Genomic DNA, 14,731 nt, shown 5'->3' with positions numbered 1-14,731 from the left:
TGGGCGTCTGTTTAGAGAGCAAACCTTATTACCCTTCACTGCTAAAGGGTCTCTGGTAGCAACAGGGCAGGGACCTGGGAGTGGGGAATCCGTCTGCACAAGGCTGATGTGGAAGAAGCCGGCTCTGAGGCTCATTCATCCATCTGACGAACTTGAACCTACCCTCTCTGCCCAGCCCTGATCAGTGAACTGGGGCCCCAGGGAAGAGGACCCCAGAGAAGGGGCTTCAGGCTAGACAGCCATGTCTACCTGCAGCGTATTACCTGCTGGGCCTCCAGGCCAGCAGCACCCCTTCCCCCCAGATCACTGACTTGCTCTCACAGAGCATGCTCTGCTCATGGGTTATTGCTGTGTGTTTCAAACCACCCCAAAGCCTAGTGGCTTAAAAGAACAGCAATCATTTATTGCTCATGATTGTGCACTGTGGGCGGGGCTCAGGAGGTGTGCTTTCTTTCTGCTGCATGTGCCGCCTGCTGTGAAGATGGCTGCTGCTCTCCTACCAGGCATCTCAGCCGGGATGAGCTCCACAGCTGGGGCTGGCTGGCATCCCTCTCCTTGTGGCTGGCTTGGGCTTCTTCCTGGCACGGTGACTGGGTTCCCTGAAGCAGCCTTCGCCGGGGACAAGAGTGAGTGTGCAAGAGCTCATCACGCCTTGCACTGGCTTGTTAATGCGCCTGTGGTCTAAAGGTCATGTGGTTAAGCCCAGGCTTGTAGTGGGAGGAGTCAGCCCTAGAGTATTCCTCAGGCAGGACTGGGTCCTTGGGGACCACCACAATAACAGTCTGCCACGGGGGTGATCAAACCAGATCACCGCCAGGAGAGGGGGCTGCCCTTCTTCCCGCAAACAGAACGACTCCTCTAAGGTCGATGGGAGCAGGATGCTGATGGGGGAGGTGAATTTGGATTGACTTAATATGTATTGAAGACCTATTTATGTGCAAGGTGCCGAGTTCAGCTCAACTTCCTCACCGAGTACCTAATTTCTGCAAGACACTCTTCTTGTGCAGGAAAAACCAGAGTTTACTGAGTAGCTACTCATCACATATGCAACTGAAAAAAGATGAGCCATGTGAGCCCCACGTCCTGCATGGTTCAGGGTTTGGGATCTGGAGAAGGGCCACGCGAAATGACAGAGATGAGACAAGAAATAATAATTTGGAAATATTGGGGGCCAGGCGGGAAGCCCAGTGCAAGGGAAAGGACTTCCACTGGTGCTCAGGCCTTGCCAACCTTTTATTCAATTTTGGATACACATCTAGCCTTTAGGCAGGTAATTGCGGTAACAGATAGACTATCTTTTTTTAAAAAAAATATATTTTATTGATTTTTCACAGAGAGGAAGGGAGAGGGATAGAGAGTCAGAAACATCAATGAGAGAGAAACCGATCAGCTGCCTCTTGCACATCTCCCACTGGGTATGTGCCCGCAACCAAGGTACATGCCCTTGACCAGAATCGAACCTGGGACCCTTGAGTCCACAGGCCGACACTCTATCCACTGAGCCAAACCGGCCAAGGCTGAGATAGACTATCTTAAAGGTCAGTAAATATTAGGAGGATTTACTCTGAGACTATTTGGTCAGGAAATTGCTTGAGCCCCCATTGTCTGGACTAAACAATCGGTGCATAACTCTGGCCCTTGCTATGGGTTCAAGGTTCACCAGCTTTCTGGGCTCCTTGTTTGAACTTCTCTGCTGGTGAAGACAATGGGTGGCTTCCCACAGAGCCACCCAGAGTACTGTAGCCAAAGCAAACCCCGTACTGTTTAGATGTAGAAATCATAATATGCCAAGTGTACACACACAATCTTTTCTCATCCTTACGCCAGTCCTCAAAGCTAGTACCACCCTCTCTATGAAGATGAGAAAATGGAGGCTTGGAGAGGCCACGTGAATTTCCCAAGATTCTACCAATAGGAAACTAGGATCAAAAATCCAGGAATCTCTGAGCAAAGCCATTTTCTACACCACCAGGCAATCATACAGTCAGGGCAACAAATAGCCCTAGCCGGTTTGGCCCAGTGGATAGAGCGTCAGCCTGTGGACTGACGGGTCCTGGGTTTGATTCCAGTCAAGGGCACATGCCCAGGTTGTGGGCTCAATCCCCAGTAGGGGGCATGCACAGGAGGCAGCCGATCAAAGATTTTCTCTCATTATGGGTGTTCCTCTCTTTCTCTCCCTCTCCCTTCCTCTCTGAAATCCATAAAGATATATTTAAAAAATACACAGGGAGCGCCACAGACACTGGCCCTGTGAGGCACAATGGGGGACAGCGATGCGAATCTACTGCAGTCCTTGTCCTCGAGGACCGGAGAGTCTGCAGAAGACCGATGTGGAAGAAGCCGGCTCTGAGGCTCATGCATCCATCTGACGAACATGCACCTACCCTCTCTGCCCAGCCCTGACCAATGAACTGGGAGCCCTGAGGTGAATAAGACATGGCACTTGCCCTTTGTGCGCCCAGAGTCTGGTGGGGTGGTACGTCAGTAAACAGAGGCTCGGAAGTTTTACATACGAGTGAGAAATGCATACGGGGCCAGTGGAAGCACAGAGGACCTGGGATGGGACAGGGGCTGGTAGCCATGGAGGGCCTCATAGAGGAGGTGGCTGTTGAGTGGAGTCTTGGGACAGGAGGAGGCACATTCAGATGGGCTAGGCGAGGCGCGGCATTCCAGAGCGGGCGCAGTGGGGAGCTGTGGGGGTGGGAGCGTGTTAGGGCTCCAAGGTGGGGCGCAGAGGTCAGGTGGGAAACGCAGAAAGAGAATCCGGGCTTGGAGGGGGCCGTGTGTGCCCCGTGAGGGTCTCAGATGTGAGACCCGGTCTCTCCCCCAGGAGCTGACAGTCTGGCCGGAACTCGAAGGGTTAATGACGACAGAAGAAGCCACAGGCAAGAGTTGAAAAGTTGCTCAAGAGCCCCAATAACCGGAGAGCGCAAATTAAAACAATCCATCTGTTGGGTTGTCACGCATTAAAATGCAAGTGTAGGTGAGAAGGCGGGAAATGGGAACTCGCGTACCCTCGGTGAGTTACGAGCGCGGAACAGCAAGGAAGGATTTAGCAAAATTGCAATGATATCTCAGAACTTAATATTCCATGTCCACGTGGCCTAGAGACACGCAAACGCCACACGCGCCAGGAGCCCCGCACCAAGGAGCCACTGCAGCTCTGTTCGTCATCGCAGAGCAACGCGCATGCCTGTGAGCAGGGCAGTGGACACGTGAGGGGGAATGGACCACATATACACCCACCAGCACGGGAAGATCTCGCAATATATCAGAGTGGGCGAAACGGCAGTCTGCAGAATGAGCGCCCCCCTCCCCACCCCCGGGTGTGCACAACCTTTGAAAGGCACACACCCAGCCCTCAGTCACTCCTGGATGCAGTTACGTGAGTATGGAGGTGGATTGGAAGGATGCTGCAGACATTCAGCTTCACATTATAGTGCATTGAGCCCTTTTCAGACATAACTCCGCTTCCTGTAACTGCAAGAGAGCCGCCGAAGCGCCCTCCAGTGGAGCGCCAGGGCTGGGAAGGGGGCCAAGGACTGGACGCCGGGAGAGGGGCAATGCCAGTGCTGACACACGGGAACAATCCTACCAGTGCCACCCCTGTGCCTCAGTGAGAGATTTCATCCCGGAACATTAAGCGGAACCCTTTTAAATTAAGCCTCGGATACTTTGAAGCTGTAATTTTGGCAAAATAAAACAAACACACACAGACTCTTAAAACTTAAATAAGGTCTTTTCTCTCTGACACTGTTTCCAACAGCGTTCCTTGTTCATGCTCCTGAGGGCCCTAGATGATGGGATTCATCGTGATTCTTAAGTCTCAAGGAGCTACAGGGACCAGATCTGAAGAAGCATGAATTCACAGAAAGGAGTTGTCACTCGCCCTTCAGTCTATGTAGGGCCTCCTTTGCTCATAGTGACTCAGAAATGGCTTCCTAATTTCCTAACATCCAAGCACCACTTGAGGGAGAATCCCCCAGTTGACATGCACCACGTGGCTGTCTTCCTACTCCAGCTCGCCCCCTGGTGGCGGTGCAGGCTTAGGCCTCTCAATTGCAGGCCGAGTGCTTAGGTCTCATAGCTCCATGCTAAGGAAGGAGCCTAGAGACCATTTAGTTACATCTTTCTAACCATGCCTCTCCTGCCCCCACCCCAGCTCCATTTCACAGATGGGGAAACTGAGGCCCAGTTAGATTTATGTCTAACCTGGAAGTAGGCAGTCCTTGTTGGCCAGGTTTGCAAATCCAAACTGTCAGGGATGGTGCAGGGTGGCAGGCAAAGTCCTCTCCTTTCTCGTTCTCCCTCCAGGAGTCACGGTGTCTGTGGTTAACAGGAGCAAGCAGGAGCTGCAGCAAATGCAGAGGAAATGCAGGTTTGTGGTCAAGAGGCCACAGGAGACCCTGCAGCCCTAGGTGGCTGCTTAGCCAGGCTCAGCCCTTGAGCAAGGCCGTCCCACCTGTAAAAGCCTGTTTCTCATGGGCAGCAGGGCCAGCAACTCCCTCCCGTAAGGGCCCGTAGGATGGCCTGAGAAAATGCGCATCCAGGGCCTGGCACAGCACATGCCTCTCTTGCAGGTGTGTAGTAAATGCTATTCTTTTCCGTCCTTCAGGCCCAGGTTCCCCAACTATGTGTTTCAAGGAACACTGGGACATGTGAACAGGAACTGTCAGGGTAAGAACATCCGAACCTGAAAAGAATTTTTATAAGGTTTATTTGAGCCAAACAGACCACGATTGCTGGGAAGCAAGAGCTCAAATGCTCTGGAATATGACAGTTTTTTAGTGTTTTTTTTTTTAGTTAGAATTAATGAGAGAATGGATGTAAGAAAGGTTACACAAGGGTGGGAGACAGCAAGGTCCAGGATGGCCAGCACGATAGTGTGTTCCCCAGAGGAGCTTACGCCTTAGAGGCGTCTGGAGACGAGCATTACCTCTGGCATGTCGGGCTGCAGTTGACCTAGATGCCCAAGAACAACGGACAGGGCTTGCTTAAGGCAAAAATAATCCTTTTATTTTTTTTTAAATATATTTTTATTGATTTCAGAGAGGTAGGGAGAGGGAGAGAGAGATAGAAACATCAATGGTGAGAGAGAATCCTTGATCGGCTGTCTCCTGCACACCCCCTACTGGGGATCAAGATTGCAACCCAGGTCATGTGCGCGGACCAGGACTCAAACCGTGACCTCCTGGATCAAAGGTTGACATGCAACCACTGAGCCACACTGGCCGGGCAAAAATAATAAGCCTTTTATTAAAGAAGTTGTATGCCTGGGCTGTAAGTACCCAGCATGACCTGCCCAGTCAGGACTCTGTGACCAGATCACCCTGTGAGGTTACTTCCTCTCACTGGACTTGTCAGTTTTATTGCAGAACCCCTTTTTGGTCCACAGCTGCTATGTGAAAAATTCTCCCATTGTCAAATGAATTTGCGTCATGCTGTTCGAATAACAATAAACAGATTTATTTTGTGCAAGACTTGTCAGAACCTGAAATATGCTAATATTCATGGTGTCTCGCCTACTTATTGCATACAGTGTTCACTGTTCGCCGCTGTGCCTGGCAGAGACAAAGCAAGCCGCTAATAGCTGTGACAATAACAATGATTTTATTAACATTGCAGGTTCAGAAGCCTGGGAAGTCACCCTGGAAAGAGTAGACTTTGTGTGTGTGTGTGTGTGTGTGTGTGTGTGTGTGTCGGGGGAGGGTGGTGAATGGATTGACATGTAAACCAGGATGCTCATTATCAAGGCCCACGGAGAACTGTCTGCCCAAGGGCCTGGCCACCGCCTCCATCTGGCCAACCCTGCAGGCATCCCTTAGGAGCCAGGGGTTAAGGTAAATGGAAGGAAGAACAGGTAAGTAACCCAAGCAGGTAAGTAACCTGAGAAGGCGTGAGCCTGCACACAGAACAAGGTGGGTGGGTTTCATGGCTGGTGCTGCACAAATCAGGCTGAGGGCTATCCCAGCCGCCTGCTCACTGCCATGTGCTGCTAGCTTACCTGGTTTACAAGCAAGAGGTTGACCTGCCCCGGCAATAATGGCCAGTGGTAATCTCTTTCCAGTGGGCTGCTATTTACTGAGCACCTGCTATGTGCTGGGTACTTGGCATCATGGGGGTGACAGGGAAGTAGTCCTTGTGCTCAGAGGGCCCCCAGGCTAGGGTGTGATAATGGAGGGTGCGCATAGACAAGCATAATACAAGGGAGTGAGAGGGTCAGGAAAGGGGGGCGGGGAGGGAGGTGGTGTGTGTGCTGTGGTGGTGGAGGGGGGCTGGGCCTCCCGGGTGGGAGCTTAGGAGCTGGGATTTGGGGTGAACATGGCTGGGCCCTGGAGCAGGTCAGGGTCCTGGTGTAGACTGGTGGAGTGGAACGTTCCAGACCCGAGGGAGGGACATTTGTGACTGCGGCCTTTCGGAGGTCAGAGTGATGAGTTCCACAGCTGCTGGCTCTGCAGCTGGCTCCAGCGGCACGTCCCCTCAGGCGCCTCTAAGCCTCAAGCCCCCCTGGGGATAGGTTCTTCCTTCCATTTACCTTAACCCCTGACTCCGAAGGCATTTTCCCAGGTTTTGTTTTGCTTGCGGTCAGGTCTGTTTACCCCTTGGCCCAGGGTAACTCCCCACTCTCCAGGCTCCCTGCGGGTGTTTACCACAGAAAGCTGAGTCACTGAGCACAGGGTGACCCCATTACGAAGAATGGCTAGGGCCTGGCTGGTGTGGCTCAGTGGTTGAGCGCCGGCCCCTGAACCAAGAGGTCCCTGGTTCTATTCCTGGTCAGGGCACATGCCTGGGTTGTGGGCTCCATCTCCAGAGGGGAAGTGGGGGAGGGTGGTGTGCAAGAGGCAGCCGGTCAATGTCTCTCTCTCACTGATGCTTCTATCTCTATCCTTCTTCCTTCCTCTCTCTCTAAAATCAACAAAAACATTCTTTTAAAAGAATAACAGCTAGCATGGCGGCAGCTGTAGGCATTAACTCAGTCACAACACCCTGGCCAGGTGCGTGCGTATATTATCTCCAATTTACACATCCAGACACCGAAGCACAGAGAGGCCTAATGACTTGTTCAAGGTCACACAGCCAGTAAGCGCCGAGCTGGGATTTGAACGTCACAGCCTAACTCTGAAGTCCAGGCCCTTAGCCAGTAGGTGACTTTGCTCTGAGGACGTGTGAACTACGGTTTTCTCAGGAATTAGTGTGGAGAGGGCCAGGCTTCTAGAGTGTTTGTACAGTCCAGAGGAGGAAGCTCACACAGAGGTTGTTATGTCCTTAAATTCCTCCTGGTAACGAAAGGCCGGTGATCTTTCCAAGCCCGTGAAGGAGGCAGATACGCTGCAGAGCATCTGATCTGGGTGAGAGCCAGGCAGCGTCCGCAGGAAAATTAACCGGACGATGTGGACAGGCGGCCATGCGTGCAGGGCACCTGGGCCTGCGGGCCTGCGGCCATTACACCACGTGCTCCCTCCCTACAGGGGAACGTGAGGGCAAAGGCTGGAAGGTCTTTAGAGACCCCCCCCAAGTCCCCTTATTAACAAATGGGGAAACTGAGGCACATGACGGTGAGTAAAGTGGTGCCCACTCAGCAACCTCTAACTTGGCTGGCAGTGGGCAGGGATGAAACTCAGGTCTCAGGATTCCCCCTCTGGATGCAGCTCAGCTGCCAATCAGCTGTGACATCCAGGGGTGTGTGGGGGGTGGGGGTGGGGGGGTTACAGAAGCTGGCAGGTCAGAGAACCTCGCTCACCGGGGGCTGGGAGCTTAACCGGGAGGGTCCCCGAGTCCGCAGCAGCGCCGGGCACAGGCTAGTGCTTGATAAATGCTGCGCAGCCGTGTTGCCTTCCGCCCACTCTTGCTCCCAGAAATCACTTAAAAAGAAAGAAGCAGCCCTGACTGGTTTGGCTCAGTGGATAGAGCGTCGGCCTGTGGGCTCAAGGGTCCCAGGTTCGATTCCAGTCAAGGGCATGTACCTTGGTTGCGGGCACATCCCCAATAGGGGGTGTGCAGGAGGCAGCTGATCAATGTTTCTTTCCCATCAATGTTTCTAACTCTCCATCCCTCTCCCTTCCTCTCTGTAAAAAATCAATAAAATATATTTTTTTTAAAAAAAGAAAGAAGCAAAGAAGGGGAGGTGGGGTGGAGAAATACTTTCAGTCGGGATACAGAAAAGCTGAGAGGGGAGTTGGGGGACACCAGAGGGTCAGAAACCAGACCCCAGGGCGCCCCCAGTCGGTCTCGGCGAGGCGTTGCCTTCAGGAGACACACATTCCCTACCACCCAGCGGCCTCCTTCCCGGAGCTGCTGAGCAGAGAGACATTGAAAACTGCACCTCAAGGCAGTCCCAGGCCAGAGCCTGCGGACAGATGGGGTCCAGCCTTAGAGAGCTTCCCGGAGCCGGGTTCCCTAGCGCAGACCCCGCAGGGACCTCGGCGAGGACCCACATGGGAGCCCTCAGTAGGAGATGATGCTGGGGAGTGGATTAAGGAGAAGGAAGGAAGCCAGTGAGATGTACTTTGTGAAGTAAATTACCACTAAGGCCACTGGAAGGAACTTAATTGCCCCAAGAACGGCGGGCAGCAGTGTGGAGCCTGGGCCTCAGAACCTTCCCACCCCGGGGGCCCGGGGTGGCGCTGCTCCTGGGTGCCCACTGCCTGGCAACCACGGCCTTTGGCAAGCACTGCTCCAGCTGCTGAGGGTGTCCCTGTGGGAGGCGAGGCCGTGCAGGCGGCAGGGGAAGCAGGGCCAACGCCCTGGACCTTAAAGGACGCAGGGGTGTGGGGTCAAAGGTGCACAGAGCAGACATGGGTAAAGTGGTGAGAACAGACTTCCTTCCCTCACTTCCAGGGCAGGTGGGAGCTGAGGCCTGGGTGGGTTTTGTTGTTGTTGTTTTTTTAATCCTCACCCGAGGATATTTTTCCATTGCTTTTTAGAGAGAGTGGAAGAGAGAGGGATATTGATGTGAGAGAAACACATCAATGGGTTGCCTCCTGCATGCGCCCCGACGACAACTCGGGCCGAGTAGAAGCCTGCAACCAAAACGAGGCATGTGCCCTTGACCGAATCGAACCCGGGACCCTTTGGCTCGCAGGCTGACGCTCTAGACCAGCCGTGGGCAAACTATGGCCCGCGGGCCGGATCCGGCCCATTTGAAATAAATAAAACTAAAAAAAAAAAAGACCGTACCCTTTTATGTAATGATGTTTACTTTGAATTTATATTAGTTCACACAAACACTCCATCCATGCTTTTGTTCCGGTCCTCCGGTCCAGTTTAAGAACCCATTGTGGCCCTCGAGTCAAAAAGTTTGCCCACCCCTGCTCTAGACAAATGTGACTGGGTGTTTGAAAGGGAGAATGAGGGTGAGGAGCAGGAGGAGAGAGCGGGGCTGGAGGGAAACTTCCGACGGGTGGGTCAGTGTGGATGTGAGGAGGCCGGCGCTGTCTGCCGGCCGGCTGACATGGAGGTTGGGAGTCTGTCCTCCCACAGAGACTGGGGGACAGAGGCCTGTCCCTCCCGATGGAGGCATTTCGGAAGAATGGCTTTCCTTCAGGTCCTTGAGACCTACACTCCCTTTCTAGTGGGCGTTCTCAGAAGGGGAGCGGGGACCTGTGGGCACGTGTGGGCTATGACAGTGGACAACTGTCCTGGCAGCTCAGGCTCTCAGCTGGCACATCAGGGGTGCCTGGGGCATCTGGGGACACAGCCTGATGCTGCTGGAAGCCCTGCCAGAGCGTGGTCAGGTCTCAGTGTGGGGTTTGGACAGGGTCCCTATGGGCCCCGAGGCCTGGCCTGGCCGCACCTGTGACAGGTCGTGTGGGAGAAGCCAACTGCTTTGCCATCCCCGCTGGGGCCCGAATCAGAGCCCTGAGGCTCGCCGGTCCCGGAACACAGAAACCTGCTCTCTCTTCCTCTCTCTCTCTCTCTCTCTCTCTCTCTCACACACACACACACACGCACACACACACTGTAGAGACACACATGGTCACCTAAGCAAATGTGTAGCCACGCAGGCACAGATGGGTCCACACAGCGCGTCCACACAGACATACGTGTTAGCGCACAACACATGCCCGGCATACAAAAGCATGGCTAGCATGCACACCTCCAAACACAGGGGTGCAAGCAGGGACAGCTTCCTGGGTGTGTAGGCCCTTCAGTTGCACAAGCCCCACGCTCTGAAGGGCCCCACACTCTGCCCTCCTGTCGTGGTTTCGCCATGCTTAATACTAGCAGTGTTTGGACAGATGCACACACACACTTGTCCCTGTCTCAGCAGGTCCTGTTCTTTCCTCCCGTCTTGCTTGGATGTTCCCTCGAAGCTCCACCCTCAGCCCTGAAACCCGTGGCTGAAAACTGCAGCTCCAGGGGCTGCCTCTTCAGAGAGGAGGTGAAGTAATGTCTGGTGCCGACCTCTAGGTGGCAGCACCAACCCGAGCCAAGCCTCAGTGGAGCAGGGAAAGGATGTGGATGGAGAAAAGGGCACCCTCATGCTCTGTTGGTAGGAAGGTGAATGGGTGCAGCCACTGTGGAAAACAGTAGGGAGGCTCCTCAGAAAATAAAAAATAGAACTACTATATGGTCCACCAAGCCCACTTCTGGGTATATATCTAAAGGAAATGAAATCAGGATCTCAGAGAGATCATTGCACTCCCATATTCATTGCAGCATTATTTGCAATAGCAAAGACAGGGAAACAACCTAAGGATTCATCAATGGAAGAATGGATAAAGAAAATTATGTAATAGATATGTATACACACTCACACGTAAAACACAATATTATTCAAATATCATTTGTTCATATAAAGAAGAAAATCCTGCCATTGTGACATCATGGATGAACCTGGAGGAATTATGTGAAGTGGAATAAGCCAGGCACAGAAGGACAAATATTGTATCATCTCACTTATATGTGGAATCTAAACAATTCAGACTCATAGAAACAGAGTAGAATGGTGGTTGCCTACGAGCTGGGGGGGCGGGAGAAATGGGGAGATGCTGGTCAAAGGTGCAAACTTCCAGTTATAAGATGAATAAGTTCCGGGGATCTAATCTGTAGCATGGTGACTAAAACTCTATAGTGTACTTGACATTTTCTAGGAGAGTTGCTCTCACCACAAAAAAGCAACCATGTGAGGTGATGGATGTGTTCATCAACCTGATAGTGGTGAACATTTCAGTGTGCACTTACATTGAATCATTACGTTGCATACCTTAAAACCTCATGTGAGCCTGGCTGGTGTGGATAGTGGTTGAGTGTCGACCCATGAACCAGGAGGTCTTGGTTTGATTCTGTGTCAGGGCAAGTGCAGGGTTTCAGGCTTAATCCCCAGTAGGAGGCGGCAGGAGGCAGCCGCTGGATGATTCTCTCATCATTGATGTTTTTATCCCTTTCTCCTTCTCCCTTCCTCTCTCTGAAATCAATAAAAAAAAATTTAAAAATCTCACATTATACAACCTAAATACATACCATTTTTATTTGTCAATCATCTATAATAATAAAAGCATAATGTGCTAATTAGACCGGATGTCCTTCCAGACGACTTTCCAAATGAAGTCAGGGCTGTAAGGGAAGCCCGGGTCCCGGGTGCCAGAGGGAAGCCGGTGCCGGTAGTGGGGGGAAGGAAGACCCACTCTTGCACGAATTTCGTGCATCGGGCCTCTAGTATCTCAGTAAAGCTGGGGGGGAACGCAGAGAACTTGGTGTGATGAGACAAGGTCTGTTGAGATAGAGACGCCTGGCTCCCATCATCCCTGGGGACCACACCACAGGGCAGACGGCAGCTGCCGAGACAGAAATATCAGGAAGGAGCAGGCCGCGCGTCCGCTCAGAGGGATCGGTGCTAGAGTCTGTGATGCTGCGCGAGCACTGGGTGACTGATGAACTCGCTGGATCTTCCAGGCGCGATCACCCACCCGGTGGCCGCGAGAGGAACGCAGGGGAAGGTGTAATGTGCTGTTGGACGGCAAGAAACAGCACGCTTGGCTGCGGGGCCATCCCCGTCACTCCTTCCTCTCTGGTTCACATGTGTCCTTTTCTATCAAATAAACCCCATGCCAGAGACCTTTGGAAACGGGATCATTCCTGCTTCCTGGGGAGAGGAACACCAGCCTCCTTAAAGGGCTCTGCAGTGGAAAGACAAGTATCACAGGATCTCACTCCTCTGTGGCATCTGATGAACAAAATAGATCCAGAGACATAGAAGCACGGAACAGACTGTCGAACCTCAGAGGGAAGGCGGGGGAGGTGGGTGGGTGGGGATTGATCAACCAAAGAACTTGTATATCTATATGCATAACCCATGGTCACTGACAATAGGGTGGTGAAGACCTGGGGCGGAAGGGGGGGGGGCAAGGGTGGGCTGGAAGAGGTCAATGCGGGGAGGAAGGGGGCATATGGAATACTTTCCACAATCAAGATTTTTTTTAAAAAGAAGAAAACCTCGTAGTGGTTTTCCTTTGCAGATGATTGACAGATTGGAATTTTATCCCCTTTTAACAACTGTTTCATTATTAAATACAGTCTGCGTACCCCAAATCACAGGAAACATGTTTAGCTGAAGCTATTAGAAGGTGACGATCCTTGTAATTGCCTCCCCAGGACAAGAGGTAGAACCGAGCCAGCCCCGCAGAGCCCCCCGCCGCATGCTGCTCCCAGACAAGCCCAGCCCCCCAAACCAGGACCCCCACTTCTACAGCAGCACCCAGTGGGCCTCTCTGAACGCTATACCATAGTTTTGCCTTTTCATAAACCTAGAGGGACCTTTTTTTAAAACCTGGAGACTCTTTTGTCTCCTTGCAATGTGCTTGTTTATGTACCTTTTATGCTAAAATTGAATCAGTCAGTTGAAGTATAAACCCTATTTATTAGTTCAAGAGTAAAATGCTGCACCAACTAATGATCGTGAAAGCTATTCATTTTCTGAAGAAAAACAATAATTGAGCTTTAAACAGAAGAATCAGGAAACAGGCTGATGGTTAATATAAATATTAAGATGTATTTGCTGATAATTTCAGGGAGAATATAGACAGTTTGAGCTTATAAAATTCCAATAACAATGCAGGCAGAAAATAGAAATTGAGTTAAAATCCTAATCTCTATGGACTTAGAGTCTCCCATTCCTCACAGGGAGCAGGATCCCGCTAAGAATTCTGTTTCCGTTTGTAGACGTTTAATTCCTTTTAGGCCGTAGATCCTTCAAGAAAAGGTCTCGCTTGAGAACTGTTCGCACCTTGTGAGGACACATTAGAAGCCACATGCCAGTTTGGCCATGTCCAACTCTCACACAGTTCCAAACTCCAGATCCATGATAACAGTTAGTGTTGAGGCAGACAGGATGAGGACGGCGAAGAGGAATGCACATAAACAAGGTGCCCACACGCATTCTGTTCTGATTATTCAAACCTCAAAACAACAGACTTTACAAGAGCGCCTCCGGAAGGCCATTCCTCATCGTTCCGAGCCCTTGGAGGCCAACATTTAAGCCAAATGCGTGTAGAAGTGACTGCTGTTGACTGCCAATCATTTTCAGAAGGTGAGGATGAAGGCTTTGGGGGCTGCCTGAGCCCTCCACCCTGAGTACAGAGTTTTTCTAGAGACATATTGGCCGCAGCCTTTACCTGAATGATGTTCGACGGTGCCCTGAGAGATGAGGGATGTGGTCCGAGGCGATGGTTGAATAGGCGTGTTTACCAAGCATCACTGGGGAGGAGAGAAGGCCTGGGAGTGATCTGCACCGACAGGGCTGAGAGATCGCTATGATTACCCAGAAAAATGCCAGCATGGAAAGTTTGGAGACTCATATTTATAATAATAAAGTTGCATTATTCCCCATTTTTTCCCCCTAATCCTTACTTGAGGATATTTTTTCCATTGATCTCGAGAGAGAGTGTATGGGAGGGAGGGGCGAGGGAGGGGGGGGGAGAGAGAGAAACATTGATGTGAGAGACACACCAATTTGCTGCCTGTACACCCACTCCAACCCAAGGCCAGGGATCGAAACTGCGACCCAGGTACGTGCCCTTGACCAGGAATTGAAACTGTGGCTCTTTGGTCCATGGACTGACACTCTAACCACTCAGCCAAACCAGCCACGGGGGCATTCTTCCATTATTATCCCATTCCTGGTGGATAATGTTTCAGGTTTATGATTGGATCCCAGAGGTTTGTTTGAGGACATGGATGGCTGACTCAGGCTCCTGAGGGCCCTGGGCTCTGCTCCTGGGGGTGTGGGCAGAACAGAGAGGGGTGGAGGGTTCCCCGGCCTGCAGGTGCTGGGTGTGGGGCACAGCCTGGCAAATGTCATCTGTTAGCCACATGTCACAGGTGAGGAGACCTCAAAGCGATGTGGCGCTCCCTTCGACCAGGGGCCAGTCCCCTAAGTCCCCTTCGGGCAGCCCTGCCCCTCCTGCAGCCAGCAGCCACACCCTGAGCCCGAGGGAGCCCCGGCCCATGTGACCCCAGTCTCCCCGCACCCCGAGGGGCCCCTGGTCCTGCAGCAGGTGGGCGATGACTGCCTCCCCTCAGCTTTGGAGATGCTGCAGCCACTTTGGAAGACAGCTTGGCAGTTTCTGACAAACTAAACATGCTCTTCCCATATGAGCCAGCACGCACGCTCCTCCGTGTCTACTCACAGCGCTGTAACATGTGCACTGAGAACCTGCACTAGATGCTGACAGCAGCTTTATTCGTTTTGCCCAAACTTGGACGCAGCCAAGATATCCTTCGGGAGGTGAAT

This window comes from Myotis nattereri (assembly GCF_964212035.1).
Source record: "Myotis nattereri genome assembly, chromosome: 2".
NCBI classification, from domain to species: Eukaryota; Metazoa; Chordata; class Mammalia; order Chiroptera; family Vespertilionidae; genus Myotis; species Myotis nattereri.
Note: the sequence above shows the minus strand (reverse complement) of the source record.